The following is a 27,805-nucleotide window of genomic DNA, read 5'->3' as shown; positions in this document are numbered from 1 at the left end:
TCTGTGTAAAGCATCTAATCCTGAAAAATACAACTGATATTATTCAAGGGCCCTCAGTAAAATATTTCTAGTACAGCAAAAGGTTAATTTTTTCTTAACCTACAATTGTGGGCTTTCTTGCATCATGTGAATATATCATAAATATTTAAAGCAAGAACAAAAGATCAAGAAATGGTACAGGCACCATTGTTTACTTGGAATACTGTGTATTTCAGTATTTGATTCCACCTGCTCTTTCATCTAGACTTATCTGCCATCTCTCTCTCTCCCTCCTGTTGCATAGCTCTGTAACTGGGATGACAGAACAACTAGTAGAAAGAACTTCAATTTCCATGTTAAAGACATACATCAGCTAGAGTCCAAGAAAAAAAAAAAATAAACAACAAAACCACCACAAACAACACATGTATTTTACATTAGGCAGCCCACAATGCAGAAGTAACTAGAAAAATAAAGAGGGGTAAGAGAGGAGCAGTAGAATAACAACAGTGATGTTGAAATACCTGCAGTTCTTGAACATGCAATGTAGTGAATAATGCTGACATGCTAAAAGAGCGAATCTTCTTTTTAACTCACTAGTACATCTATTATTGAACATCTGAAAGTAACTAGTAGGTGTGTATATTCTTATATAGCTAGATAGATACCTCAAGCATTTCAACTGCTCCAGTGAGATTTACACAAATCTCCGAAAAAAGAAAAAAAAAAGTTGATTTAACTTGCTTTGTAATATACTGATATCCCAGACAGCTGCAAAATTTGACTGAGCTGGTAGCACCAGTAACAACAGTCAATGCATAGTGGTTGTTGGCTTTGACTAATACAATACTGGTATCTTGATGGAAAAAAACACAGTGCCTAGGCTTTTGCAAAAGTTCTGAAAACAATAGTCTGAAATACATTTTTTTCACTTCTTGATGAATATCCTATTTTACTATAATATTGAAAATGCAGTTTATCGAAAATTTAGCATTCTTTAAGTGCATTAATAATAATAGCACAACAATGAGATAGTGAAAAGTCTTTTAGAAGCTCCTCTGAGAAGCTACTTGTCCTAATTTGTCAAGTGATGGACTTTTGTTCCTTTTGTGGCTGCATGTTATTAGTAACTGTGTTATTAAACACACTCTCAGAACATCATAACCTTCTGCAAAACAAGCTATTATTTCTGTATATATTTGAATCTTGCTTCTAGAGGATTCTCAGCTATATTGGAAAAAAAAAAAAAAAGGCAGTGAAACAAACAAAAAACCACTTCCACACTTGAGCTCAACTTGAACTACCAAATTAGCAATAGCTGCAGTGCTACTCTATTGTAAAGCTTCCGGTGAGTAAATGCTACGTGACTTCTATAAACACATATGGAAATGAAAGTAAATCAACCTCTAGAGACTGAAACAAGCACATGCTTTTGTAACAGCTTGCTTTGGGACACAGAAATTTTTCTGCTACAAAACTTGACACTGGGGAATTAGGTGTCTATTTGCAAGGGGTTACTAGTCACAGCAAACCAATCTATAGGTTCACAAAGAGCATGCATGAGTTTCCAATACTACCTTCAAGATTCCTTTTAGCCCAAACCATTCTGTAATTTGCATCACATATCAACTCCCTTCCCAACTAATGACACTACAGTCAGTATTTGCAGAGCTATCACCTTGTCCCAGGCTTTAAAAAAACCAGAAATAGTCTTTCTCCTGCACTACCCACCACAAAGGATTTAATAATGTAAGCAATCCACCAGCCACAAATTATGGGTCAAACTAACAGAACCACCACAGCTATTCTGAGATGCAAGCAGCAGAAAGGGAGAGGCAGAAGCTAACAGGAAGGGTTAGTGCTATACTGGAGGTAATAGGAAAGGCCGGTGTTCTAATGGGGGAAAGAGATGAAGAGGAGAAGCAAGGCAGAGCATAGCAGAGAGAGAAACTACACTCATGAAACAGGTCTGAAGTCCACACATGATCTAAAATAACTGGGTGGGAGATTTGTTTAGTTTTAAACAAAAAAAATCTAAAGAATGGAAAGTAAAAGCACAACAGATAACCTACTACAATACAAACCTTTACTGAAATATATCTAAATATTCACAGGCAAAAATAGTTGCAGGAGGTATGGAGGAGCAAGATGGAGAGCAGAATAAAGAGGGTACAGAAACAAAGGAGCCATTTATGAGAGTGCATTTGTTGGCAAAATCATTCTATAGTCTGGGTTATCTGAAGGTAAATAAAATGTTGACAGTAAATTGCCTTTTTCTCCTCCAGCAGTTCTGTTAACAGCGAGAAATTTCAGCAAAACTCCATACATTTGCTTTCATTGCAACAAATAAATCAAGTAGTAACACCTATATACAAACTGCTCTGGGGATCTGCACTTTAAAAGCAGTGGGGACCAGAGATTCATGTCACTGTGTGGCTTTTCATTTACTTGTTAAGTCACAGTCCATTAAAAGGCAGAAAACATTCAATACAGCAGTCTCTTGTGACTTCTCAAGTTAGGGCCTTATGTTAAAAGGATCTCAAAACTCAGATGGAAAATTAGATTGCTAGATTGTCAGAAGTGCCAAGTACCAGCAGTTTCGACACAATGCCTGACAGATTTTTTTGAGATGCAGGTGCTACTCATCTGTAGATTTAGCTTGCTACTTTACAAATCAAACCATTCCTCTGGCACTCCTGCCTCCCAGTAATTAATTACAATGCCTCCCTGTGCCTCTCATCCCTCTTCTGCCTAAGGTAATTCATACACACACATATATAGTTTTGCAAGTAACTATCACCCACGTAGTCTTCCTTAAGAGGAGGTACTTCACACTTCCTCCTTAGCACAGTAAGAGCAACTTTCCCACCATACTTGCACTAACTTGAATAGACTTCTCTTAAAAAGTGAGCTAGGGTAGCCTAACATTCTCATTTTTTTAATTCACTCATATTAACTAAAAAGCAAACAAAACCCCACTGAAGCTACTGAAACTCCCCACTATTTTCCTGCCTGAGAACTCAAAAGCAGCATTCCTCTTCTGTCTGTCAATGGGATTTAAAGAAGTTACAGCTTGAGGCCATCCACTCTTACAGGTCTTCCAACTGTGCACCAACGAGTGAATGTGCCCAGGATATACAAACACAGTGCAGCCTCTCAACGTGATTCACACTTAAGAGCCAACATGACTGACAAAGTAACTGTTGACAAATACTTGAAATGAAGTCTAATAAACCAGCCCAAAACGGAAGGTCAGTCATGCATAATACAGCCAGAGAGAGGCAGATCTATTATGCAACAGGAATAATGGAAATACTGGCCTACTTACCCTTCCTCCCCAATTTACTCACTAACAGAAAACATTCCTGGTAAGATTAATAACTGGGAATGAAGAAAGACTAGAAGGATTAAAGACTGATATACATTTCAATGCAGAGGAACACTTAAAGACAAGATGTGTTTCTTTTGAATTGCCTTGGTCAAAAGAAGAAATTGGATTCTTGTAAAATCTATAGCCACTACTTCATGCTAAAAGGGCAGGAGCACCAAGATATTGCCTCACTCATTGCATTTTAAAAAGAAAATTACTTAACTAAGTAATGTCTCGTGGTAAGCCTAATACGATTTGAATGAAGCTATTCCAAGGAACTGGATCAGTGTATCCTGGACATAAGGCAGCACCCAAACAGCCAAGCCAAACTATCCTGGACATGAGTAGACATGCAAACTAGGTCTCTGAGAAATGACAAAAAGGAAGCAAGAAGTCTGCAAAATCTGCAAGTCCAAAGCAAAATGTTACTAAAATTTTCCAGACAGCATTCTGAATCTATATGCCAAAATTCTGAACAAGTGAATATTGGAACACATCACTTCAAGGGACACAGGTTAACATGCTTTTCCTAATAAGGGAGTACACAGTAAGCTGCACATAATGTTAAGAACAAAGCCAGAATATAGTCCACTCTGTGCCCTTAAGCATGCTGTACCAACTGCTGGGCTAAGGACAGACTGCAAGACTATTTTGTGTGGCAAAGATGAACTTGAAAATTAAATTCTCCCAATAGCACAAGTCTGTTCATTCCTTGCTCTTTCCTTCTTTCCACTAGATCATTCATATTCTTTCATATTCTTTCCTTTCAAGAGAATGGACAGCTGCATGATGAGAAGCTCCACCCAGAATTCAAGAACATTTAGGTATGTTAATGGAACAAACAGATCTCCCCTCCTTGTGTTCACTTTCAGACAGCTCTTAGATTTCAGAGGAGCTTTTCTCTGCTTCAGAGCTACCTAACTTACTAGGTTTTCAGTATTTCAAATAACTTCATGTTGCAAAATAGGAATCCTTAATTATTCATACCTATAGCAATCTGTGTAACACCAACACATTGTCTGGCACCTTTAGTAAATGGACAGCATGGCACATACAAATCTGATGTACAGAAGACAATAGCCACTAAACATGGATAGAACTATTAACACTCAGACCAGGATCTCCCAGGAAACAGGATGCCAGTGTTCAAGTCCACCCAGGACATTTGTCCTCAGCATTCTCTCGGCAGAGAGCACTTTGTCTCAAACATTAAGTATTAAATGGACTGTGGGGCATTTTCTGTGGAGATGTGATTACTGAAGGTGGAAAAGCCAGAATTACACTCTTATACTTCTTGGGATTTGTGCCATAACTACAAAATGGCAGATTTTTTTCCTGTATAAAATTAAAAAAAAAAAAATTTTGATTGCAAAGTACAGTGTAAGAGGGCAGGAAACAGGTTTTTCAGGAAGTCTTACTTCCCACTGTACATAAGATTAGCCAATTTAAGGAAAAGATTATAGCATACAACTTCCAGAAAGACAAAAAAAATCTTATAGAGGAGAACTAGTCAATCTGCAATATAAAGTGGATGCTACAGCAAACAAGAAGTTTAATTATAAAACTCCAAAAATGAAAAATCTCTAAGGTGTATATTCAGTATTTCAAATTACAGAAACTGGACATCATGCAGATGTATTTCCCAGCATAATTCCTTTGTGAATCTTGTGCTTTCCTCTTCTTTCCCATTACAGCACAAAGGGGGACAAATAGTTTAAATATCTAACTTAGACATCAGCCAGTATTCCCTACACACTTTTCTGTCCTACTTTTTGCTTACTATTCTTCTCATACAGACAGGTATAATGAAATTTGATTTCTGAGACTGCAATTCTCTTATTGACAGACTTTGATTCCTAGGTTTCCTCTGTTTTATGGTCTCCAATGCCACAAAGCTTTAGAGAACTTGTGCTTCATGTTCCATATACTGTGAAAAGTGAGAGCAAAACGACTGTGGACTTTCACATTAATATAGTTCAGCTGGATCAGCTATGTTCTACCTCAAAATGCAAATAAAATGTTCCAGGGAAATACTAAACCAATTCTGAACACTTAAGTAAGAAGCTGGATCAGTCACGTAACTCAGCTGCACCCCAGTGATTTGCCACAAGTTTAACAATGGAGGAAGTGAAGGACAATCAGATACAAACACAGATGGTACAAGAGTCAGCAGTAATGAAATGTGTTGCACAAAGGGGCATCTGAAATGGAGTAACACAGTTTTCTACCCAAGTTACTTTAGTTATTCTACAGGATTAATATGATATACAAAAGAAGAAATTAGAGGTAGTTAAGCTACACTGAAAACCCAGAGTCCTTCATTAAGTAAAATGTTGAAATCCAGCATCTCATGTGAGTTTTCTCCTTTGCCTTTAAAGTAAAAAGCACTGAATTAAATTTCAATTACATAAATGAACTAAAATTTCTCTTTATGGCATTGCTCCAAAGTAATGAATCAATTATTAAACTGAAAATTAGAATTGCAAAGAATTAATGAAAGCATGGTGGATGAAGTCTAAACATTTCCTTATGCAGGAAACTAAAATCTTGTGCAGAAAAGCCAACCAAATTTGAAAATCATATACTGTAAAAGCATGGAAACATGAAAGACATAATTGAGATTTTGAAGATGTGTAGTTTTTCTATGGTGGCATCAAGATGCACACATAACATATGAACAGTCCACCAACATTTTAGGGCATGACTTTTGGATGCAAAGAGTAATGTAGGAATGTTGCACCAACTTTTAGTGCTCAACATGAATGGACCAAAGACTTCTTTGCCAAACTTAAGAAATTTACAGTTTTGACACTATCTTGACAAGAGAATTTTTTTTTTCCCTTACCCCAGTATTCTAGAACTTTAGTGATTTAGCAATATGAAAAAGAAAAAAATGGGAAAAACACTTTTTTAATTGTGAGGTTTTTTGTTTGGTTTTTTTTCAGATTTTTTTGAGCTTTTCCTGAACAGTTGGAAAGGGTATGCTTAAGAGTATCGTGAGGCCAGATGAGGAATACACTAACTATGAAAAGAGCCAAAAGCCTAAATGCTTCTACTTCACATGACTGGAAATACATCCACCAAGCACATGGTCAGAGTCATGTGACAAAAAACCCTGGTATGTGAACAAAGATGCAAGTCCACCCACACAACTGCAGTGAGGCAGGGAAAGGAAAAGTTGCAGGGTTCTAGGCAAAGAGGCAGCAGGAAATGGCACTAGAGCACTGTCCATCACTATCCTACATTCTTTCAATTTCTGAACCTCAAAACCTTAAGATAAATGAAGAAAAATATTAGTATATTAGATTTTTTTTTTTTTAATTTAGAATAGGCCACTTCATAAGGTGTTTACGGAGATTTTACTGTCACCAACTTCATAGCTATTAGCAAGGCAAGTCAGGAAGGCTGTACTTCCTGATCTGTGATTGAAGCTTCCTGCAGACACTCCTGGAGCTCGTACAGAAAGGGCAGCCAACAGGTTGGGAACACCCATTGCACTTCACTTGTTCCTGGCACAAGAATGAAATACACATATTTTTGCACTGTGGAGTTCTCTTTGCTTCCTGTCTGCTCCTGCTTCAGTGGGGATCAACATTCACTGAACAACTGCTCCAGAAGTTCTGTTACTTCCCCACTTGCCTTCTTGCACCAACTGTCATCCAGCCCTGTGCCCTCCTGCTGCTGCTTACAGTACAGCCCTTACTTCCCTCTGGTTTTAAATATTGCTCCTCTTTTCCTCTGAGTCTTATTCTTCAAATAGACATCATCATTGTCTTTTACCCACCCTTATCACCCCTACACATGCTACCCAACTGCATGCCTTCCTTCTTCCCCCTTCCATCCACCCTCACAGGACAAGATTCTTCTGGTTGTGAATATTTATGGGGCTAGCAGCTCTAAAAACTATTTAATAATTACCTCAGGGTTGAGCTACTATTTCTTTCTCTCTCCCCTTTCCTGACAGTTGAAAGGAAGGAGATTCCCCATCTGCACAGCCCATTCTCATCCTACAATTAAACATTTTATCATGTGGTGGGCAGACAAAATACCTGGGGGTGCCCCTGAGTCCCAGCAGTAAGCAGCAGGCCAGAGGAGGAGCTGCAGGGTCAGTAACAGACTGCAGCTCCTGCTCCAGTGTGGGATGTCACTGGCACTTCAGCTTCTCACGCTAATAATACAATCACCTTTCTGTCACATGCTTTTCCAGGGTAAATTCCTGTGCAGACTTTCTTCCCCAGACTCTCTGGCAGAAACATTTTACAAGTAATAGTGAAATCACGCCTAAAAAGATCAGGTGATAATGGAGAGGAAGTGCACAACATGAAGGATAAGCCCAAACATGTCTGGTATCATCAGTCATACTGAAAACACTTCAGAGTGTCAAAGGAACGTGAGGGAAGGAAGACGGAACAAAACAGAAAATGTAACACTAACTAGTATTTTTAAATGTAGTGTAATCTAAATTTAATTACCTTTAAAATGAAATTTTACCAGTATTTAAACAAAATTCAGCATATTTACAGTATTTTTAGGGTAAAGCATCAATTTTTGTTCCTACTTGAATTACATTCTACATGAATTGTGATCGAAAGCGCAGAGAAAGGTAAACAGAAAGATACTTAGTTCCTGAAAAAGAAATTGACAACAAAGCCTGCACAAAGCCTGTGTTCCACAAGTTAAATTTCTTTCTGAGGAAACAGCATGTGTTAGATAGTTTTACCTACATTTCCTAAAGGACTGATATACCACAGAGTCCTTTTCCACACAGTTCATTTGGATTTTTGGACAGTAAAACATGAAAACAGTAAAGAAAAATATTAAAGGATAACTACAAGCTTCTAAAATTAAAATTGCTATGTGGAATTGAGCTCATAAAAATCAGCAATAGTTTCAGGGTTTAACTGAAATCAAACAGCAATCAACCCTACATAAATGTGCTACAATCATCATCAATGACTGAAGTCAAACAGGAATAGATGCTCTCTGAGAATTTTGGTGGAAGCAAATTCAAATTATTAAAACCACTGGCCATTCCTACACATTATTTAATGCCATACCAAAACATACGGACTCAAAGGAAAAACTAGAAAGTCATGAAATGCAGCTGGATGGATCCTCAAAATCAGAGCAAACTAGAATAAACAACACTGTATTATATGGAGTTGCAAATTAAATTATTAAAACCATGAAAGTTATTACACTAAAAAACACCAAAGGAATTTTGTCATCTTACGAAAGAATTAGGTATTGGAGATCTATTTAGAAGCCTTAGTTGAAACAAAGGAAGCAAAATGTGAAACAGATGTAATTAGCAAATCCATCAAGAATTTTCCTTGCTAAGAAAATTGGGAGAAGAAATTGAAGTGTTTGTGACTGTACATTCCATGAATACCAGGCTACAAGACAAAACCTTCAAAAATAGTTTGCTGAATTCATTGAGCATTACAAAGTACCTGGACCTTCTCTCATGCTACATATGAACACTAGTATATTTTTATTATGAGCACAAAGAATCCTTGAATATCCTAAGTCTGTTGGACTTATCAGGGGCTGCTCAGAGTTTGCAAGAGATGCCATGAAACCACATTCAATCCTAGTAAGGTTAAAATCTGTATCATGCTTTGATGGTTTTTGATGGTACCACAATGAATTATTTATAGATCTGTCATACATATTTTCATCAACATTTAAAGTGAAAAGGAAACTGAAAGTATTACCTACCTGAATTTCCCAACTTCAGTTACTTTCTTTAAGCAGCAAGTTATTCAGTGAAGATATCCCCAATTCTAAAGAGTGAAGAAAAACTGAAAAAAGAGCATTAAGTTACTATCTGTTACAGCACCTAATCCAAAAGATTCACAGTGAAAAGCAATGTAACTTCATGGTTCAAGGAAAAGCACCAGAATGACTGAGCTATCTCCTTCCACTTGTGAATGATTTCAAGGATTACTGCCTACCTTGTTTACAGCAGTGCTGAAGGAAACTAATACTGACTTGTGACTCAGGTCCTCTTAATTCTTATATCCCAGCATGTTTGCACACTGTTAAAAATATATAAATTATTTTTTTATATATATACACATGTTTGACATAGTTAAACGAAGTACTTACTTAGCTTTGGCTAGTTTTTTTTGCTAGGGTCAGACTTTTATAATAGCAGGGGTCTGTGGGAATTGTGTGTATATTCCAACACTATTTCTGCAGCATTAGCTAGTTAACCTTTCTTAGTAATCAGATTTTAAAGTACTGGTAATACCAGGTAGTTCAGGGAATAACTGTTTTGTACTAGTTCCCAATAAAATGTATAACTTGGTAGTTAAATGCCATGAAGTGTTGAAACTAGCAAACAAGTTTGTTATTGAATCATGTCCATGACATCTGTTACCGAGTTCAGCAGCTCTCAGTAAAAGGAAGGATGGATTACAAGTACTGCAGGCAATAACAGAAAGGAAACACATTCATAAGAGCTGGTTCTGAGTGACAAGTGCACTGCTACTTGAAGTAGCAGCAGAACACTTAAGAGCTGAAAAACCTCTATTCAGAAAAACCCAACCCAAACAAACCAGACCACCCTGGTATTGACAGAGCATCTACCAGCAATGACATAGCCATGACAGCATTGATCTATCAGAAATGGGTTTCAAAACAGACAGAAAACGTGAGGAAAGCTGAAAATACCAAACAATCTAATTCACACTTCAAATGTACATATAAAAATAAGTAATCCAGTAGTAAATGAAATTTTCTACATTTCCTATGTTAGATAGGACAGTGTTTTGCAAATTTTATTAAAATAACAAAAAAAAGCCCAAAGCAGAACAACCCTCCGGACAGAAAGCTCCACCTCCCTACTACACTTGAGATTTCCAACATTTTAACCTTCACCCTACATGGCAAGGCATTTCCTTGCTGACTTTTACTGCGGGCTTTTTTATCACATCTCACCCCTTCAATGCTCACAAACTAGGGAACCAAGTCCTCTCTTTCTTCTCAGAGTGATATAAGAAATTTAAAAATTTTTAAAAAGGGTGGTTTTTATCTTTACCCATTTTTCAGAAGAGATTGACAGAAAAAATTATGGACTAGAAACAAACAGCTAAGGCAGACAAGAGCAGGTAAAACAGAGTATAAATGCAGAAAAATGGTAAATTAAAAGAAAAATGTGAAGCAAAGAGGAAAGGGGTAAACTCATCCAGAAAGCATTACATGTCAAGAGCTATGAAAGTCCAATATGAAAGCAAATAAAATCCTTAAAGCCAGAAAGGCAAGCATGTCTACTTAGAGTAGATGTCAATTTTGTAACAGAGCTATTATTGAAAGTTAGCTACCTTCTAGTCAAAGACTCTGTGAACAATATCTGATACACAAATAAGAGAAACCACTGATTTAGCTGCAGTTAAACACAGACCTCCTCACTCAAATGCAATGCAATTGAAAGCAAAGTGAAGATAGATTCATACTAGTAAATTGTACTGAGAAAAAAACTGCATTATGAGAAGTTAGCAAAGAGAACACATTAATAGCACAAACAACATCCTAATCATGTAGAGACCAATTCTGTAAAAACAATTTAAATATGCAGTAATATTTATATAAATAAGGTAACAGTAGATTTAAGGATTTACAGATTTACAATCCGTAAGGCATATGTCTTCCTCCACCTCTTTTCTTAAAGAAAAATAGATTTCAAGACTTCCCTAAATTTCAACATTAGAGATCTACAGCCTTGCTCTAAGAGCAGTAGGACAGAATAATGAAAGCCCTCATTGTATCTTTATCTTTAAAAGTCAGTCACAAATGAGAATCTGGACCAGTGGTTGTAAGTCATCATGTCACACCTACTTAGAATCCCAGATGCATGAAGCCTGTAGACTAAACCTACATCCTAATGGACAATCTAATTAACAAAATCATTTCTATAAATGGTAGACTTTTGGCTTGAAAGGCTATTAAATGACAGCAGAGTGTAAAAAGTAGTTGTTTGCAGGTACTGCTAAGGGACACTACTAATCAAGCTGTGCCAGTTTTCTATTAATTCTGGACAGCTTACTGCAGACTTGCCCACATCACATTCATTAAAAAAGCCAGTTATAACAAGCATTTGTCTAAGTGGTATCATTGGTGTGAGAATCTGAAGCTGTAGGCTTGTCTGAAGACTTGTTTTCAAGCCTGTATTTCTAAATAATAATTACATTACTGATTTAACCAGTTACAAGAAATCACTAATGTTACCACAGTAACAGGTGATTTCATTGTCATCCTGATATTATCTTCTCAGATGATTTTTTATTTCACTTAGTCCATCCCAGCTTATAAATTGCATTAGCCTTTTATGAAAAGCTCACTATAAAATCTGGATATGAAAACAAAGACGACAACAAATGAATCAATAAGGTAAATGAGATATCAGTTTACTTTAAAAAGTGAAACATCTATTAATACTGTCCTTCTACTGTACTGCTTCTACTCTCTGAAGAGACACAAATTATTTAAGAGAACCTCAATGCCAATATTCTAGTGAAACAGATACAAAAGCATAAGCATCTACAGAATTGAGGAAATACTGCTATTCCCAAGTACCAAATTCAGAGAGTAAAATCATTAGTGTAGGTCCATAACATTTTCTAAGTTGTTCTCTAATTACACAAAAAAGGTTGAAATTTGATACAGAACTTGAAAATACTGCACACATACTGTGTAAACTTTAAAAATTCATTCGTACATGAAGAAAAATATTTTCTAAGCTAAAGAGCCCACGAATTTACAACACGAGAACAGTTAAATAGGCTGAAAACATTCAGTCCTGTCCATTAGAAGAAAAAAAAGCAGTGAACTTCAGCAGTTTTGCTGTTCTATCCATTAGAAAATAAAAATCTAAAGTTTGCATTGGGTTTCATTGTCTTAATTAAAACTTTTTCATAATTTTTAAAGTTAGTTTAAAAAATGGAAAAAAACCCAATGATTAATCTTGCACCTAAGTATTTTTTATCTCCATAGACATATACCATATATACACACAGACTTACAATTTTCTTCTAGTCAAAGGCAAAGTCAGATACATAGAGAAAATTACAAACAGTCCAAAGAGCATATAGCATTATTTCACTATGAAGCTTGTAAGTGGTACAGCAGTTAATTACACAGTACCATAATGAATGGAGCCAGTGAAATTTGAGTTTAAATCTCTGCATATTCGGCATCAAGTGTAAGGTATATAACATTAGAGGTAAGATGAAAAAAATTGTGAAGGCTCATTTCAGTTTCTCCTATTCCTATCAGAAGGATAGAAATCTCAAAATTAGAGTTCCCTAGAGGACAAACTAGAGATGGACTTTACACTTCAGATAACTTTAGGAGAAAGACACTCTGTTTCTTTAGGAGAAAGATACTTCTACTCACCAACTTAACCTATAAGAGGAGTTGAGACAGTAGCCTACTTAAACTTACCTCTGAATGCCTTTTCCTCACCTCAAACACTGCTCTCAAGAGACCCTCAGAAGATAGCAACACCTGACATTTCAATATTTTAAAATATATGTATTTATCTTGTTTGGCCTCCAGAAACCCCCCAAGTCAGAAAAAAAGGTAAATAATTCTCCCAGAAACTAGTAGGAGTCAGACACCCAGAAGACTGGTGTCTAGGTTATGTTTATCTGTAGTGGCATCAGGCTTTCCTATTCCTTCTCTTTCTAATGAAATTCCTTGGCTCAGAGACACATGTCTGCATTAGATGATGAACACATAAAACTGTATGAACACACCAGGGAGAAGACTGAAAGGTGCCTTGGGATCAGAAGCAGAAAGTGAAGAAATTCAGCTACATAAAGGGTGAAACCTTGTATTTCATTTTATTTAGACACACTAAATATTGAGTATGGAAAAACTCAGTATGGATTACAAGTTTGAGAGGCTTAACCTTTCTAAAGTGAAAGAAAAAGTATCTGTGTGCTAATATTTCTCAGATTATTTTACTACCATAGACTTTTATTTTTTCCTAAGGAGTGGGAGTAAGGTGCATTTAGTAGTGTGCTTTTCGAAGCAGGTACTCTGTTTTCACACCTGCCAATACAGACTTTCAAAAACTGACATGAGTAACTTCACTGATTCATCAGATAAAGGTTGTAGTTTACTTAAATTTTTCTTCAAAATCTAATATGAAAAATCCCTTAGCTGTCTGCTTTAAATCACCCAGGTGACAATCAACCTGTGTGCTACTACAGATACTGTACATAACAGAAGTAGACAGGTCAAGGGCACAATGAAACTAAAAAAATCCCACCCAAAACTACAACAGTTCACTCTCTGAAGCCCTACTGACCCTCAAGTTTTGTCTTTGAAAGAACTAGAGAGATAGTCTAGTGGATGATAAGTATCTTCCTCCTCAAAAAGCAAAAAAGGACCTAGCAAGTCTCTAGATACACAAATGACTACACTACATAGACAGTGATGTTCAGCCCTCACATAAACAGCTTGTTTTCCCAAGGCAAAGACTGTCAAAGTCATCACTTCCCACACTTGCACTCTCAAAAAGAGGCCTGGCATTTTGAAGGAAAAATATCACAGCAATAAGCGTTATTACTATGACAGATTGCGTACAACAAGTGAATAGCACTAAAAACAAATGCACCAAGTAATGTGAATGCACACACAGATGGCTCACATCTCCAGATGACCTACCAAGTCAAGGATAGTCTGAATGTTCACGTCACGCCAGGCTAATAACTCTGTTCTGCTGGTGTAAAGGCTGCTCTGATGAACCTCCTGAGTTATCTGAGCCCTGATGCAGCAAGGGCACATCAACTCCACCCTTCTCAGCTGTTTTGCTATATGGCTTATCTATGCAATGAAACAGTTAAGAACCCCACTCTCTGAGGCCATCCAACAAAAGTCATAATGACTTGGTCTGGATTTTGAACCTGTAACAATGCCTGTAATTCTCAATAGCAGTGGGTAAGTATTTTTAAATTAGTAAGGTATTGAAAGTAATTTAAATTTCATAGAATCATAAAATATGCTGAACTGAAAGGGAACCACAAGGATCACCATGACAGCCCCAAGAGTCACACCACGTGCCCAGGAGCACTGTCCAAACACTTCTGGACTCTGGCTCGATGGTGTGACCACTTCCTAAGGGAGCCTTTTCCAGCAACCAACCACACTGAGTAAAATACCTTTTCCTAATATCCAGCTTAAACCTCTCCTAGCACATGAGCTTCCCTTGGGTCCTGTCACTGGTCATCATAGAGACTAGTGCCTGCTGCTCCTCTTCCCCTCACTGTAGGCTGCAATGAGGTCTCTGTCTCCCCTCAGTCTCCTCCAGGCCCAGCAAACTGAGCAACCTCAGCCATTCCTCGTACTTCTTCCCCTCTACATCCTTCACAGTCTTCACTGTTTATACTTTGAGATTAGAGACAATCAATATATTAATGGGGAAAATACATCATTCTTAATGCAAGTCTCCAATTTATCCAACTTTATTTAGGCTACAGAAATAGAGACGAGAAAAGCTAGCTTTAACTGTTCTATTGTCCACTTTTGCTACAAATTCACAGGCATTTATAAGTTTATCTGTCATCAGAACTAAGGGCTGAATCAGTTTCACAACACAACACAGTTCCTCTGCATTAAAAAAAAAAACCAAAAAAACCGAACCAAACTAGCATTGATGATACATCAGAACTAACTTTGTAACTGAGAAAACAATTGCAGATACAAAAGAAGCCAAATATGCTTAACCAAAATCAAGAACCTCAAATATTTACAATGTTTTGGCAAAAATCACCAGGACATGCATTATCATTAGTAAGTATTCTTGGTAGATATCTCTGGCTGTAACACAATAACTTTTAAATCTACCCATAGGTTATCAGAGAGGGAACAAATAAATTGTGGAGCTTCTTTGCTAGTTTACAAGATTATTATATGCCATTTTCTGAACAGAAAGAAGATTCCACAATTACCCATATCCAATTATTTCAGTAGATTTGTTTCAGAAACACACACACATTAAAAAAAAAAAATATATATATATATATTTAATCAGACAATACAGGCTTTTAATTCTATCGTATTACTTTGTTTATAATTAGGCAAAGAACATGCAGCCAAAGAACATGCATGTCGAAGAACAAGCAGTACGAGTGCCACTGAGCATATGTAATATTAACAGATTTTGTTAATGCAGATTCCAACTTTAGCCTCCCTCCCACATGCACACACTTACATTACCATGGTGATCTGCAAAATTTGCTGCCTGGGACTTCAGAACAGTACAGTATTTTAAATGCCCTCAGCATCTTTGAATAGATGCAGATACAAATTAAGTTACATTTTAAAAGAAGTAAATCACAAATAGCTTGATAAAATTGTTCAGAAGAACAATGACAAAAATATCTGGATATGATTTCAACCAGTAGAAACAAAGCAACAGAGCTTTCAGATCACACTTTCTGTCCTTGAAGAAAAAAAGAACAAAGTTTAAGAATTTGAAAAAGGAGGTAGCATGTACACAGTATAAAAAGCATAACCTAGAATCATCATTACCTCTATCAATATTTGAGTACCTATCTGATCTGTGGAAGTGTCACATTCAGAACAACATACTTTATTGGAATTCCTAATTTACACACTATTTCACTAAAATGCACACTCGTTTGGACTATCACAGGTGTGTGCCTGCTGTGAGTTTCTCCCAAATGGGATCACTCTTCATGCGGCCTCCTTTGCTATTACAATTTTCAACTGAACTAAATAATAAAATAATCTTAAAAATACAGATCATCTTACTGTGAATACATATATATCTTGATAACAGAGAGGACAAAGGACTGGGAGCAAAGGTGACAATTGTGTCTCAACAAAATAATAAATACGTTAAAAACCAAATCCACCACAAGCTCCAATATCTGTATTTTTCTGTATATAAACTGATAATGCTCACACTTTGGTTTGTAAGCACCTCTGGATACAGCTACCTGCAATTCTACAGAATAAATACAAGGAATAAGACTGCACCATAACTGCTGGCTGATGGCCAGTATCACCCTTGCAAATGTATTCTTGCAGAGATGCAGTTAACTTGCTTTGCAGACTTTAAACTGTGGTGAATTTAGTATCTCAATGAAAGCTTCACCACTAATTTAATCATAGCCAGGGTTTGACCTACAATGCTTAGAGCTGAAAGGAGTCACCTCCCCTGATGACTTCCCAAGAAAGGTCTGTGCTAAGTGAAAGTGCCACTTAACAACAACTCATGGAACATAAAGGCACCAGTGCAGGGATTTAGAGGTTCTCCTACAGAAAAAGCTTCCAGGAAGCTTGGATACAGTAGACCCTGGAAGATGGTCCACATGTGAAACTGTCTGTACTAACATACTGCCCCTTCAAATTCACCTCAATGCAGTCTCAAGTTGAACTAAGATTTTTGAAGAGTACCACAAGGCTTTGCCACTTACAAGAAAGTTTAGAATAAAACAAGGTACAATTACAGAAAATAGCTCAACACATCTAGATTTATCCTTCACAAAAAGTCACTATCTCAACACTGAAATAAAGACTATGTAGCAAACCCTGGCTGTACCAGTGACATGCTTGTATTGTAAGAACATGACCTAAACATTTGTGCAAGGTGCTTTTTGATAGGACAAAAACAGCCAACCAAAAAGAAGTAAAATAACAGGATGCATCAAAGATTAGTTCTCTATCATCTCTGAAAATCATTCCTTGCATATGCTTGAGGAAAAAATCAGATAAGCAAGGAGTGCATGAAATACCAAATATAACCCAACTGGTGAAGACTACTCCCTGCTCCCTTCTTCATCCCCTTAAAATTTTGAAGTAGCTTAAATATGCATGTTAAGCCTTTCTTCCAGTCCACTGTATACTGACTTTTTGAGTATGTCTACCAAATAAAACGGGTAAACTTCTACTTCTGAAATACTTACCACATAATTTTGGCTGGAGGAAACAGCTTCTATTGTATCTCAAAATCTGTTTATACAGTTCAAGTGAACAGGACTGCTTAACTTGAAACTACATTCTTACATCAATTTTAAGGGTTTTTTAACTATATCAAGGCAGAACAAGCCTTCTAAAACTCATCTTACTAGAAAAGGACTTCAGTGCAAACATACCAAAGTAAGATACCATTCACTTGAAGGGTTAAGAGAAGAAATAGGTAGTTGAGCTCAAGTGAAAAATTGTTCTCAGGAAGCTTTAAAGGAGTAGGTGGAATTCCTCTAGCAACTGGTGCTTGATGCTAATAGCTACATCACATGGGGCCAATTAAAAGAGATGTTATCAGACAGCACAAGATTTATTGAATATGAGCTGCAAGATAAAAGCCACCAATAAATGTAACAAGACACTTTCTGCATATAATATTTCAGTACTAAGCAGTGTGAACTGTTCTGACATGGAAGCCAGCTGCAAATTAGAAAAGTCTTATTCTTCCATGAGATTTAAACAGTTGGTCTCCAAACTCAGTAAGTACAAAAAAGATGATTAAATGTCCCATTCAAAAAATGAAGCATGGGAAAAGTATATCAAGCCCATACAAAGACAAGCCAGAACTTTAAGACAGAAAAGATACTAAATACTAAATTTAAGACGGAATTCACAAACCTCAGTCTGAAGGCACACATTTATTTTTTTCTGTGAGGACAATTGGGATTTTGACTGGGGAGGCTTTGGTGACAATACATTCTGTTCTGTGAAAATAAAATCTTTCTAAGGAAACATTTTTGAACTCTTTGTAATAACTGATAAAGTTCAAGGCTCGTACAGTCAGAAAAAAACAGGTTGAGTTGTACAGCAATTTGTAAAAAAGTACAAGATACCAAAATACCCAGCAAACCATGATGCAGTCTGTAATCAGCTACTTGGTTCACGCACAGTTTTGACCTTGTACTGCTCATACACTGATAAAACAAATAGCTCTCTCTTTTAGCCTAAATGGCTAGAGATACTTGTAATATTTATCCCTGCTTGCCTAAAGCGCAACTCAAAGCACTTTTAACGGTTTAGCTGTGAAAAATTATTAGATCAGAGAGGCCATTTCCACATGTAAAACTCTCAGCATTACAAGCCCTTTACTGTATAGATTAAAGTTTCTCCTTTTCTATAAGGACGAACTGCAGTTTCTCCTCCAGCACCTCTTCCCCAACAGAGAGGCATAGGTTTATACAGTGCAAACAAACCTCATCACAGGCCAGCACACTTCTGCTACAATTTACGTATGGTGGGGGAAGGATTAAAATCCTGTCCAGTGAAGAACTGAGGCAACTGCTTTCTAAAAGCTATCAGATCAAGGGCTCAGGTAACCACAACTCAATAGACCTCTTACATTACTAGATGCCTGCCTATAATATGACCCCTACTTTCAGCATCAGCCAAATAAGTAAACAGTTGAACACAATTCATAGAGACCCATTTCAACTGTTTGCTGAATACAGTTTAATCATAACACAGATGCAAGCAGTGCAGCAGTTACTAGCTCTTCACACAGTGCAATCACCAGCAGCTTGCTTTCTCCCATGCACCTGCAGACAGAAGGTACTACTGAATCACAGAACACGCTGAGGTGGAAAGGACGAACATGGATAATTAAGTCAAACTCCTAGCCCTGCACAGGCCATCCCCAAGAGTCACACCAGCAGCTAGCTCTCCCTCTGATGTCCCACAATTAAAAAAAAAAAAAAAAAAACCAAACAAAACAAAAAACAAATAAAAAACACCCAAATAACCAAAACAAAAAACACCAGACAGAAATCTAAATAAATTAGAAGAGGAAGTTAATACAGTTCAGTTATGTTTCCAGGAAGAAGCCTGCAAAACCTGCTGACAACTACACTGATATCTCCTGTTTTCCTCCTTACACCTCCTTCCTAAGCCATTCTGTTAATGTGATACTGACAAAGAACATGCAAGACTACTTTGAAGTAGGTCTGCAATCCCTTAACTTTGTCTGTTACACAGACAAGAGAGCTCCTCTTCCCCTTGGAGTTGAGGCGAAGCACTCACCAGAAACTATTGTCCCTCTTATAACTACCCTTGGTCTAGCAGTCTCATCTCACACATCCACTTCTAAGCACACACAAAACATTCAATTTGAGAAAGACCAAAGGAGTCCTGAGGCAGTTACCCATCTATGTAATGGGCATTGAGCCAAGACCCTCTCACAACACAATCAGCAGCCTAATTTTCCTACATTCGCTTTGCTACTAACAGGCAGCTTTCTCACTGCTAAGCTTCCTCTTCAATCTGCCCTTTTTGTGAAGCCCCCACTTAAGCATGTTCAGTGCAGCTGTCTGATTGCTCTCTTACCCACATTCAATTGCTTCAGGTTGCTTCTTCCTTGAACTCGTCATCGTTTCTTATCATTGCTAGTCATACAATAAAATGAGACGCTCATCATGCAAGAGAGATTTGCTTCATCAAAATAACATGAAACCTTTAAGTCACAGGGAAAACTCAAAAGCCTCTCTTCAGATCAACTGATGTTCTTTAAAGAAAAATTAATCCAATCCACCCGCCTCAAGACCAGCATCCTTCAGAGCAGCATTCCACCTCCCCCTCTCTCCTTTATTTTCTTTCCAGGCTTAGTTACAGAAAAGAACACCATGTGCCTGCTTTTCTAGCACATCTACATCTAGTCTATTAAAAAAATAATTTATTTGTGCAGTCATCAAATACATTTTGCTTCAGTACTTTTGAACATAAAAGTAATACAGCAGCTATAATATTAAAATAATTCCTTCATGTTACCCCTGCTAAATACACTTTGAGCACTGATAAAATTGAGAGACAGGCATTCATATTCCATCAGTCAATTGTCTACAGTTTTCAGAATATATAAGAAAGCAATTCTCTCACTTTTAAAGTATGAAAACAGTAACTAACACTTTCACAACACCCTAAGTTCCTTTAAAACTCTTTTACTAGCTATACAATACAAGGCCAATATTAAAACTAGGAGACACAGGACGACTAATTTTAAGTGATATGGCAGTGACAAGCATTTTAATAAATATGGCACAAGGAACAAGGGCCACACTAGCACCCATCCACTTTCTCTATCTACACACACACAGAGGCGAAGAACGAGAAACACACACCCAGGGGAAGGCGGTGACCAAAGATAAGTGTTCACATATGTTTACATACAGCAAACATACAGTCTAAAATGCTTGCTAGAATCATACCTAGGAAAAACATGCATTGCCCTAATGAATAACATGATAAATTGCCATTCACTACCTGGACTCAGGCTGTCAAGTGCAATCAAGAGCTGCAACTGAGCTGCTGAAAACTGATTTGAATAGGCAAAGAAAACTGCACTTAAAAGTGAAAATTAGTGACATTTTAATTCTATCCAAGCACTCACTGACACTGACCAGAACCAAGTGGGCTCTAAAACCAAACACAATAGAGTACACAAAACAGATAGGCACAAGATTTTCCTTAGCAGCATGGTATGCCAAGTTTACATTTAATTTGTCAAGCTAAATTCACTGAAAATGAAAGTAACAGCAACAAAAAAAAATCAACAGGAGCAGTATCTCCAGGGAGTACTTCAACACCAGGGCTCTTTTTTTCCATTATTGAGTCACTTAATTTCACATTATGCTTCATGCCTAAAAGGTAGGTCTATAAATCACATTAAGTAAAGCAAGTATCTCAGTGCTATTCCTAATAGTTTGAAAAAAAACATCCTGATCTTCAAGAAACTGTCACCTCAAAGATATATCACAGAATGAAATATGTTCTCGTCAGTGGTATAAAGGAAAAGTATTTTTTAACAGTGCATTGGAATTCTAGTGAGGAGAAACTCAAGAGGAAAAAAAAGAAGCCCCTTCATGCCCCACGACAGGGTCAAAAGGTCTGGCACAAGTATCTTAAGGGTTTGTGGAAGCTTGCTCAAGTTAATGAGTGTTACATGGACTCCTCTGCAGTGGACAATCAACTACAGCAACAACTGTTGATTAGTGCTATTTCACCACCAACAACCATTACTCCTAGAAAAGCAACCTCCTGTTGGGGAAAGAGATGAAATGAGATATTTAATCCTTATTTACTGTAACAACTCCATGGCACATGATCTGATTTTCTGAAACCATTTTAGGGTTACTATTTTATCACTTCAATGAAAGTTCTTATATACAGGTTAAAAAAGACACAGTAAAATATACAGAAAGAAAGCTGGAACACACGCTCAATTTCTCATCTCATTTTCCTGTTTCTAAATGTGCTTTTTTTTTTTTTTACATGATGGGATATTTGAAACATTTCTAACTGTATTTTCTCTTTTGTGAACAGCCACCATGTCCTCAAGACTTCCCACAAACTGCCACACTGCACACCAAGCCACTACGGAACTTCCAAAAAACTCATAGCATAGGAATTACTAGCAGGCTTCAAAATAAACGAATTTTGTACCATTATATGACAGCACAAGTAAATTGACAATTATTTTTTTGCAATACAGCCTTTGAATAGAAGGTAATTTAATTGTAGTGTTTCTGGGCAAGCTACATATTGCAACAGTTTCAGAGTTCTTCCTTCCTCTGGTGCACAAATGCTATATAACATTATATGGACTGCCTGATGTAATTTGTAAGCTATACAACTCTGGCCTAGAGATGCAGAGAAACTTCACCAGGAAGTGTCTTGAACACTGAATAACTCACACTTGTTAGCAAAATCATTTTACATGCCCAGACACTATATCTAGGTTCCAGCTTCTTGCTCAAGTTTATGGGAGAACCCAAATTTAAAAGAGCAGTGATGTAGCTATTGACATACAATGAAATTTATTTATATATATATATGTGTATTTGTACAGCGAATTATCTCACTGCTTTTCTGATCTGCTACTTATTTCATTAGTGGTTGTAGTCATTTGCTTGATTATTTCCTGCAATTTTATCTTCAATAGTCCCTTTCACCCTTCAAAAAACCCCATTATTACAATAGAAATTTAATATTTAATTACGCCTTCAAAAAACGCATCTATATTTTAACACTGTAAAAAAATCCTCAAAATTATACCTATACCTTCAACGAGGTGCTATTAATCAGATTACCCAAATAAAACACTTGACTAAATATGCCTTATGAGTGAGGAAAAAGCAGCATCTAATCAGTTATTTCATTGAAATATAGGGAAACACGCTAGCATTACACGTGTAGGAAATACACTGATTTAAGTCTAAAAGGTGACTGTAAGCCCTGGAGGATTATGTAAGACCCATTACCATACCTAAAGCAAACGCTTAAGGCATCACTTTCTCCCAGATTTTCTTTACTTTTTTATTTTCTAACCAGTTATTGCCATCTAGGAGAGAGACATATATATGCAACAGGCATGGAAAAAGTCTACCTAGGGTCTCACTTAAATTACTTCTGAAGTTTTTGCCTCGCAGACATGAAATAACCGCGCCATTCATCAATCCAAGTTCAGAAACAAAACTGGAAAACTTACAGTTTAATGCATATCCAGCTTAGAGTTAAATGTCACAGGGCCTCACGTTCTCCTGGAACGCTCTCCTGCGGAAGAGTTACGGTTCTGGTAAGCGCACAGGGTCCCACGGACGGAGGAGCTGCCTGAAAACCACCCGCTCACCCCAGCAGACAAGCGCCACATTTCAAACAGCCGCTGTCGAACGCCGATTTACCTCTCTAGACGCGCAGCACAGCCATGGCTGCGGCACCCCAGCGCCCTCCTCGCCCTGCCGGGAGGGCCCGGCAGCCCGGCCGCGGCCCGGGGGCTCCGCACGGCGCTCGGGGACACGGAGGGAGGCAGGAGGGAGGCAGGAGGGAGGCAGGAGGGAGGGAGGGATGGAGTTGTGGCGGCATCCCCGCCGCGGCACCACGCCCTGCCCGCGCCGGGCTCAGCCAGAGCCGGGCCCGCCGCGGCACCTGCGCTCCGGCCGCACGCCCGGCCACGGGGCGTGGGGGCACGGCGTTAAAGAAGAACCAAAAATCCGAATCCCAACCCACCCCCAAAAGCCTCACAACGGAACTAAAAAATCCAAAAAACAAAATCCACAAAACCCAGGGAACCCAAACCCCTCTTTTTTTTTTTTTTTTTTTTAAATCGCCCACCACAAAACGTGTTGCTCGCTCCTCTTTGTCCGGGCGTCAAGCGGGATTACGGCTGAGCATCACCCGCCGCGCCCGCGGCACTGCCCGCTGCCGAGGCGGCGCGGCCGGAGCCTCCCCCGCATCGCCCCGCCCAGCACCGGCCCCGCCGCCCCCGGGCACCTCGCTCGGCCCTCGCTCGCCGCTGCCCGGCCGCGGGGCAGGCGGTGCGGGAAACACCGGCGGTCCCCGGCGGCGGCGCAACACGACGCGCCGATCGCTCCCAGCGGGCCCCCGGGAAAGGGAGTGGCCCAGCCCAGCCCACCGGCAGGTACGGGGAAGGGTGGCGAGAGCGGGGATCCCCGCAGCCCTGCCCGCCACTCACCGCTGCCCACGGCGGCGCCCGCTCCTTTGTGTGCCCGCCGCGCCCCGGCACCTCCGTCTCCCGCCGCCGGGCGCCCCGCGCCCCCTCCCCGCCGCGCCGGGGGCGGAGGAGGACGCAGCCGAGACCGCGGAGGAGGCCGCTGCCGCCCGCCGGTCACATGCAGCGGGCAGGCGCGGCGCAGGCTCCCGGCGGCTCCCCGGGAGCCCGGCCGGCAGCGTCCGAGGCGAGCTCGGGGGCGAAGATGGCGACCTCGGCGGCGCGGGGAAGAAATCCCCAGGCCGGCCCGCTCCGCTCCGCGCTGCCGGCTGGGCTGGGCGCGCCGGGGAGGGGAGGGGACAAAGAGCGGCTGCCGCTGCCCGTCAGAGCTATCGCTGTGCCGCCCGCTCCTCCTCCGCCGCCTCCGCCCGGTCCAACCTCCGCCAGCTCCGCAGCGCTCCCTGCCCGGCCCGCTCCCCCCTCAGCGCTCCCGGCCCGCTCCGCTCCCGCCCTGCGCGGCCGTGCCCTAAGCAAAACGCCCTGGCATCGCCACGGCCTTCAGGAGTAGCGGAGAGCAGGTCACGAAAGCTGATGTGCGGGTGGTCGGACATGGGGTATGGGAATTTGTCTTTTGACCCCCAGCTGCAGCAAGCCTACTCTGCGTGTTGGTAAAAATTCCCACGTCCACCGCTCCCCCGGAGTCTCTCAAGTTGCTGACAGAGAGGTGTTGAGTCATCATGGGTGCCCCGCACCTGTAGCTGGTTTGCTGCTTCCAAAATAGATATCGTGCCACTGCGAGTCTTGAAGAGAGCTATATCAGCTCCATCCCGCAAATCATACACTGTCTTTTAGATGTAAAAAAATAAGGGAAAAATGCTGAAGGTGGCAAACATGACTGTAATGTGAAACACGATGAACATGCAATAGCAGGTATTCCTTGCTGGGTGCAGAACTATGGCTGGAAGCTATATCCAGTGACGCCGTGTTGCTTTCAAGCCGTGGTTCTTTACAGAGAGACTTAGGTAGCCAACCCTCCTGTGCACGGCTTCTGGTTTTGCCCATCATCCGTGGTTCGGTAGCATGAGTTAATGCAAAAGATATGGCAATATACTTTTTTTTTTTTTTTAATTGTCATCGTGTTTATGGTTTCTTATTTCTCCAGATTGTTTTTACAGTTTTGGATATTTTTCTAAGAGGGCATTGTGCCCACCAATATCCTTATGTCTTGTTTGCTTTCAGGACATAGTGTGAGAAACACCATGCTCTGACACTGGTCTTCCCTTCAAAAGCCAGTCACTGAAAACCATTTTCTGCTCAGTGCCCTGCAGATGGTGTTTCTGCTGTGTTTAGGTGATGAACACCCTTATTTAGAACCCTAGAATCATCAAGATTGGAAGAGATCTCTGAGATTGTTAAGTCCAACCATCAACTTAGTATTACCACTGAAACCCCTAAACCACTAACCCACATCATCCAGATGCCTCTTGATCACCTTCAGAGGTGGTGACTCCACCACCTCCCAGGACAACCTATTCCAATGCCTGACATGCCCTCACAATGAAAAAAAAATTCTAGTATGTAACCTGATTCTCCTGTCTCAGCTGAAGGCCATTTCCTCTGATCCTCTCACTGCAGGCACAGCAGAAGAGACCAACCCCCACCTCAGCACAGCCTCCTTTCAGGGAGCTGCAGAGAGCAGTGACATCTCTCTTGGCCTGCTCTTCTCATGACTGAACAAACCCAGCTCCCTCTGCCATTTCTCACAAGACATGTTTTCTAGTCTCTCACGAGCCTTGTTGGCTCTCACTGGACAAGCTCCAACACCTCAGTGTCCTGAAGGCATGAGGGGGCCAAACTGGGCTCAAGGTGCAGCCTCAGCAATGCCAGCACAGGAGGATGGCACTGCCCTTGTCCTGCTGGCCACACTATTCTTGGTTCAGAATTCATTGGCTCTCTTGGCACACGGTGGGTCACACTGAGCTGGCTCTCCACGAGCACCCCCAAATCCTTTTGCCAGGCAGCTCTCAGGGCACTCCTCCCCAGCCTGCAGCACTGCATGGGTTTGCTGAGACCCATGTGCAGGACATTGCACTTGGCCTTATTTTATACATGCAAAGCAGAGCTGCAATTGTTATTTCCATTCTGCTGACGATTATCATTAGTGTTCGTGGATTTTACTTCACAAGAATCGTGTTACATAGAGAAACTATTATTATCCTTGCTTTCAAGATGAAAAATTGAAGCATAAATAGACAGTATACCTTGCCTCGGGTCATATATATATAGTATGTGGTAAAACCAGAAACTTAATCCAGAATTTTGGTGCAGATCCAGTTAGTTTAAAACCACAAGTTCATTTTCTTTCTCAAGCTCTGTTTCTCAGGACTCCACTCATAAAAAAACTATTGTGAGAAGAAGCAAAGCAATGTTGAAAAATACATGCTAAAAGAAATTTTGTTGAATTTGCACAGAATATAATGTGTTCTCACATGGAAATGTGAGTTGAGAGTAAGCATATTTACACATAAATCATCAGCACAAATATCTGTTTTCCTAAGCATATGAACCAATAAGGGGAACACCATGCAATTTCTGTTTCAATATTGTACATTTAAGGTATGTGATGTAAGAACTTCCAGTTTTTATTGGTGACATTTCATGCAGGAGCAGGTGAATCGCAGAAACATCATAAAAATATTTGGCCAAAACTTCTAGCACAGTAATGATATCCTGAAGGACCGCCCACATTAGTAGTACCATTATATTCTAAAGAGTTGTGACATTTTCATCAAGCACTGTAATAACACACAGTTTCAACTGTTCCCCACAGCAATTCCTCTCAAGGAACAAAGATATGTCAAGTACATCCACTGTCATCTGTGTTAGATGCTTCTGGTACCACTTCAGAGTTTCAAGCCTCTCCATTGTCAAGTGTCTCAACAGACACTGGTATGCCCAAAGTGTCATTGTGTAGCCAGCAGCATGAACCTGTAAGAAGCCAAACCCTTCAAACCAGGTCTAGCAGCAGAGTCAGAAGATTCAGCTGCATTGTGAAAGCACATACCAAATTCTTGTCAGAGGACAGTCACGTGCTAGGCTTCTTCTGGCAGCAGTGGTACTCATTCAGCTGCCATCATTACTGACAGAGTACTAATCATGTTGTGTGAGAACAAACTCTGTATAGAGCCAGCCATGCTTGCAAGTGAACTCAAGCCTTCAAAAGATTGAACTATGTTGGACAAACATGCTCTAACCAACAGCTTTTATTCTGCTTTTTTATGGTTAGTTCTTCAAAAGTGCAGTTATGGTGCCTTTACCATTTTCCAAGTATCTCTCTCATGTCCTTCTGACTAAATACTGGCAGTTCTTCTGATTTCTTTATTCAGTGACAGTCTTGCCTGTATTACTGACTACTTTTACAAATTACTTCTCCCATATCCAAAGATAGGCAAGAACTTTATCTTTCAGAAACCTGTTCCTCTCCTGCTCCTCTCAGGGCCTAATGACAAACCCTGAATGAACGGGTCAGGCAGAAATAGCTCAACATTTATATGAACCTTTCATGGTTCATATGACATCTTTCCCACTCTGTGGTCCAGAATTTTTGGCAATTAACATACCAAGCAAAACAGATATAAAAAGCTATCATTACTGGGATTGATGGTGTCTGTGAAAGAATAAAAGATTTATTTTAAAAGGGAAAATTAGCTTATAATTCTGAATTTTAAAATGTATTGTCTGCTTTTTCAAATGAGCAATAAAATACACCCACTAATTGTGACTAAATAGTTGTGTGTGAATATAACACTCATGAACACAGCAGGATTCCTCCATTTCTTTTATAAACATATTCATGTCAGTGAAGGTATGTACCAGCAATTAAAAGTGGTCGAGACAGCTACGCACTGAGTTACATTAGCTGACCATACCTGAGTTTCTCACCTGTGGCAACTGTCTGTCCTCATACCAAGGAACTTTTGCATGGAAAGGGCTGTTAAACATTGGAATGTACGCTC

At 39.5% G+C, this 27,805-nt stretch overlaps 2 protein-coding genes across 5 annotated transcripts in view; both read right to left on the bottom strand.

Moving 5' to 3' along the window:
* ROR2 (receptor tyrosine kinase like orphan receptor 2) overlaps positions 1-23,260 on the bottom strand; it is a 318,074-nt gene extending 294,814 nt beyond the window's left edge. The window contains exon 1 of the mRNA XM_079331146.1: positions 23,255-23,260. The gene's annotated coding sequence lies outside the window, so the exon portion shown is untranslated. The remainder of the gene's footprint in view (positions 1-23,254) is intronic.
* CDC42SE2 (CDC42 small effector 2) overlaps positions 1-24,128 on the bottom strand; it is a 77,411-nt gene extending 53,283 nt beyond the window's left edge. Inside the window, exons 1-3 of one of the 4 annotated variants that reach the window (XM_079331152.1) lie at positions 23,814-24,128; positions 22,830-22,894; positions 9,071-9,153 (exon numbers count right to left, since the gene is read on the bottom strand). The gene's annotated coding sequence lies outside the window, so the exon portion shown is untranslated. Of the gene's footprint in view, positions 1-9,070; positions 9,154-22,829; positions 22,895-23,452; positions 23,586-23,813 lie in introns of those variants that run through there. The other 3 variants (XM_079331153.1, XM_079331154.1, XM_079331155.1) reach the window with 3 other exon arrangements.
* Between the last annotated feature and the right edge of the window lie 3,677 nt (positions 24,129-27,805).

The sequence above is a fragment of the Erithacus rubecula genome (genome assembly GCF_903797595.1).
Source record: "Erithacus rubecula genome assembly, contig: SUPER_Z_unloc_2, whole genome shotgun sequence".
NCBI classification, from domain to species: domain Eukaryota; kingdom Metazoa; phylum Chordata; class Aves; order Passeriformes; family Muscicapidae; genus Erithacus; species Erithacus rubecula.
The sequence above is the reverse complement of the archived record's forward strand: the minus strand, read 5'-3'. Positions and strand labels throughout refer to the sequence as shown.